A 5,343-nucleotide genomic window follows, 5' to 3' on the forward strand; every position below is an offset into this window, starting at 1 on the left:
GTTGGGCATGTTAGTTTAAAAAAAGTAATTAGTTATAGTTACTCACAACTTCTTCCAAAAAGAGCTAACCCTAACCCTAACCCTATCCCTAGCTGAATGAATCTACAGTAAAAGTAATTATTTAACAGGGAAAGTATTGATATTTCTGTTACTTTAAAACAAAGTTGTATGTCAAATTATCTAAAATTTTCTGAGCAAATACAAAACACCGCAGTGACGTCTTTGACCAGAATTTACTTGAAAAGATGGCAATTCCGACTATTTCTAGAGAACCATTTTTTTTGGGGCTCGGCTCTTTCGGGACACAGACAGTTCTTTAAGTTGTTACTTTTATCCCTACATTACCAGTTGTTATGCAACATTATGCATGGTATGACTTAAAAAGGGGGGAAACTAAAGAAAAAAAGGCTAAAATGGAGAAAAAAAAACAAAAGTAAAAAATACGATAACAACATAACTTTTTGGCAACAATGCAAGACGTTATGTTTGCACAGCTTATCACCGTCAACACACCATCCCCACAGTCAAACATGGTGGTGGCAGCATCATGATTTGGGCCTGTTTATCTTCAGCAGGGACAGGGGAGATGGTTAAAATTGATGGAAGGATGGATGGAGCCAAATATAGGACCATTCTGGAAGAAAACCTGATGGAGTCCGCAAAAGACTGGGATGGAGATTTGTCTTCCAACAAAAAAGGCTAAAACGGAGAAAAAAGAAGAAAAAGAAATTAATACAAAAACAAAAGAAAAAAGAGAGATCAAAGAAGACAAAAAATAAACTTTACATTTTTAAAGCAGGAGTGTCAAAGTGAAATAGACGGAGATCCTGAATTTGAATACAAAGCCGAGGTCTGGACTGAATGATGAACGTTTTTTAAAGTTTCGTGTACCTAGTAAAACCTACAGAAAACACCACCATGATCAGATAAGGCAGCACGGCTTCGCAGTGGTTGGCACGTATGAGCCACAGTTCTTAGGTCATGAGATCGAACGTTCCTGTGTGGAGTTTGCATGTTCTCCCCATGCATGTGTGAGTTTCCTCCGGGCACTTCGTTTTCCCTCCACATTCCAAAAAACATACCTGTCAGGTTAATTGGCCTGTCCAAATTGTCCCCAGGTATGAACGAGCGAGAGAATCGTCTGTCTCTATGTGCCCTGTGACTGGCTGGCAACCAGTTCAGGGTGTCCCCTGCCAATTGCCCGAAGATAGCTGGGATGGGCTCCAGCACCCCCGAGACCCTACTGAGGATAAGCTGTGCAGCTAATGGATGGATGACCAGATAAATAAAGCAATTTTTTATTGTGGCTCTACCAGTATTATTTAGTTTTCAACAGCTACAAAAGACAAGTGTCCTTGATATAAAACTTCCCCATTACATGAATAATTAATAAAAGAAGCCGATATAGTACCGGCACCATCAGTAGACTAGATCTTATATTTGAGCAAAAGTGAGCTAAAATCACTTCAAAGAAAAAAAATAATGGCAATTTTCTATAATTCACCAATAAACAATAAAAAAAAAGGTGCAAGGAGAAGTAACACACAAAACAAAGACATTACGATTCCTGGAGTATAATAGAATAATAAATCAAGATCATCTCAGGGGCTGAAGAAAACCTTCTCGGGACCCGATGTGGCCCACGGGCCTTGACTTTGACAGATGTGCGCTACAGAGTACAATCTTTGAAAATTAAATACCAGAAAGACAACTGAGAAACACTGACTTGATACTAACTGTTGTTTCGAACGGTACTAAAAGTTTAGATATGTAAAAAATAAAAATCTGCCCATTATCAAAAAAAAAAACACTCAGTATTAAATAAGTGTTGTCTAGCAGATGATAATTATAAAATGTAATTAAATTTTATTTAAAAATCATTGGACAACGTACAAGGCGGCACGGCGGTTAGGTGGTTAGCGTGCAGTCCTGTGGTGCAGAGGTCTAGGGTACAAGTCTAGCTACTGCAGCCTCTCCGTGTGGAGTTTGTATGTTCTCCCCGTGCGGGTTTCCTCCCATATTCCCCAAAACAAGCATGCTAGGTTAATTGGCCGTTCCAAATTGCCCCTTTGTGTAAATGAGCGAGTAAGTTGTCCGTCTCTGTGTGCCCTGCGACTGGCTGGCAACAAGTTCAGCGTGTCCCCAACTGTCAGAACCAGAACAGACAGTAGACCCAAACGCGTAACATTTCACACCGAGCTTTATTGCGGAAGCGGAGAAGTCAGGGGCAGGAAACGAACGCCAGCGATTCGGCGATCGCTGGGCAGGAGACACAGGAAGCCCACGAGATCGGATCGTGGTCAAAGGGCGGAAACGGGTCGAGCAGCCAGGACAGAAGATCTGAGCGTGGTCGGAGGAAGGAATCCAATCAGGTTGCCGGAGACGATCGGGAAGCCAGGGGCAGACGAGTAGGATACAGGACAGACAGGAGTCAAAAAAGGCTTGCCTTGCATGTGCGGAGGTTCGCTGAGGCACTGACCAGGAGTGAATGAGCGTGTTGAATTTAAATAGGAGGGGGACCAATCAGTAAACGAGCAGCAGCCGGAGCCAAATGAGCGGGCACAAGTGACGGCAATGGGAAAATCATGACACCTACCCGCTGCCCGAAAATGACTGGGATGGGCTCCAGCACCCCCGCGACCCTACTGAGGATAAGCAGTGCAGATAATGGATGGAAAACGGATGGATGGACAGCAAACCAGATTTTGCAACAAGCAAATTTCTAACTAGCCATTTTAAGGAAACCATTAAACAATAAAACAAATACAAATAACAACACAATGACAGTTCTCAGATGACCTTGTTACATACATATACAAAAACACAGGTTACTTAAACCCTGCGCAAACACTAGTTGAGAAAATTCCACTTATAACAATCTATAATAAATAAGAGTCTTATGATCATAATATTGTTGCAAACATTTACCTATTCACTCAATATATTTAATGGTTGCAGGTCAAGTTGAATCATTCTTCCATATTTACCCCACCCTATGATTTTATGGGGAAAAAAAAGAGTCACAAATGTACGGTACTTCTTTCTCATGACATTTTTTCTTTTTGTTTGTTTACTTTCAGATATATTGCTTTGGATGTGCAGTTGATGTAAATAACCTGTGGCCAAGTATGAGGAGGTCTCAAAAGTAATAACTGAAAAACAGCAAATTGATTTGAATGTTAAGCAAAAGTAGATATGAACTATCATACAAGCCTGCTTTTTTTTTAAATACTTGTAGGTCGAGAATTTGCATGTATTATACATATGAGGCTCAGCTAGAGGGAGAAGAGATGAATGTCCGCCATCTTGCAGCTATGGGTACCCTCAAAGGCCTTGTGAGATGCAAACAAAGAAGAAAAACGGTATGGTTTGGTGACCATGCCTCGCCATAATTTGTCTTCTTCCTTGCGATTTGTAACACTCCTTTTGAGATGCACTACTACACAATACATCATAAGAACATCAAGTGGTCAAATATTACACAATGATATTTGTGTATTTATATATATATATATATATATATATATATATATATATATAGCAAGATGGCCAACAATTCGTCTAGGTGAGGCTCACGTTATGTCAGATCGATGCTAACTTATCGACCTACGAGTATTTCAATAAATAAATGAATGTTTATATAATGGTTAATGCAAGGGGGTAGGTCTGATTTTTAAAAAAGTGATCATATGATATTGTTGGGGCAAAAACAATGGTTTCTCAATATTGGCGGGACACGTCACCTATGTCTGTGCCCAAAGTACGTGTTTTTACTTATTATTTAAATCAGGGGTGGGCAACTAATTGGATTTGCAGGCTGCATTGGGTTGAAAAAATTTGGAGACCGAACCAATGAATTCGTTCATGAATGAATATACATGCAGAGATTAAATTTATCAAGGTCAGTGCGGCGGCTGAGTGGTTAGCGCTTCTGCGGTACAATTCTAAAGTCATGGGTTCAAATCCAGCTACCAGCCTTCCTGTGCGGAGTTTGCATGTTCTCCCAGTGCTTGCATGGGTTTTCTCCGGGCACTCCGGTGCATGTCAGCTTAATTGGCTGGTCCAAATTTTCCCTAGGTGTGAAGGAGCGAATGAATTGTATGTCACAATGTGCCCTTCGACTGCCTGGCAACCATTTCGGGGTGTCCCGTGCCCACTGCCCGAAGATACCTGGGATGGGCTCCAGCACCCCCGCGACCCTACTGAGGATTAGTGGATGGATGGATATTTTAATCAAACTGATTTTGAAACACTCACAATTATAGCAACCTAATATAAGTCCCTGTTTTAAGCACTAGTTTTGATATTCGGTCAGTAGTATTACTGTGCTTGTATTTTTATAGTATCGCTGTAGTTTTATTTTTGTAGTATATTTGTAGTATTTCCGTAGCAGTATTTTTGTGGTATTTTTGTACTATTTTTGCAGTATTATTGTAGTTTTACTTTCGTAGCATTTTGTCATAATATTTCTTCAGTAGTATTTGTTTCTATTTTTGACGTAATATTTCAGTAATAGTTTTATTAAATGCAGTATTACTGTACTGTAGTGGTATTTTTTGTAGTATTTTTGTTGAGGTATTTTCGAAGTATTTCCAAAATAACATTTTTGTATTATAGTATTACTGTAGTGGAATATTTGTTGTATTTCTGTAGAAGTATTTTTAAAGTATTTCCATCATAATATTTTTGTATGATAGTATTACTGTAGTTGACATTTTTGTAGTATTTCTATAGTAGTATTTTTGTTATATTTGTGCAATGTTATTGTAGTTGTATTTTTGTCGTATTTCTGGGGTATCATTTCTGCTGTAGTAGTCTTGTATTATAGTAATACTGTAGTAGTTTTCGTTTAGGATTTCTGTAGTACTTTTTTTCATTTTATAATGAATGCAAAATAATATATTATGCCCCTGTTTTCAAGCATTATATTGATATTTAGTTTAGTTGTCATTTTTGTTGTATTTCTGCAGTAGTGTTTTTTTTGTAGACATACATAGGGACAATAGAGTCAAATTAAGCACAAAAAATGTTTTAATTAGTAATACTGTACTTTATTTAGTGTTGTATTTCTCGTCATATTTTGACAGTTTTCGTTTGGCAGGCCGGATGAAAAAGGCTTACGGGCCGGATGAGGCCCGCGGGCTGGAGTACGGTCCCTCTTAAATGAAATCAAAATTGTTTTCAATTAAAGTTTTTAAGGAGGCACAAAAATACTCAGTGTCCTTATATCATTGGACTCATTGCAGGTCCATTTATAGTTATAAAAAAAGAGTCGTTCTTTACAATTAGTTTGCCTTTAGAAAGACGACATCTAGTGGCAAGATATGTGTTTTGCAGGCCGAG

This window comes from Urocampus carinirostris, chromosome 3 (genome assembly GCF_059441175.1).
Source record: "Urocampus carinirostris isolate Australia breed hairy pipefish chromosome 3, RoL_Ucar_1.0, whole genome shotgun sequence".
In the NCBI taxonomy this organism is placed as follows: Eukaryota; Metazoa; Chordata; class Actinopteri; order Syngnathiformes; family Syngnathidae; genus Urocampus; species Urocampus carinirostris.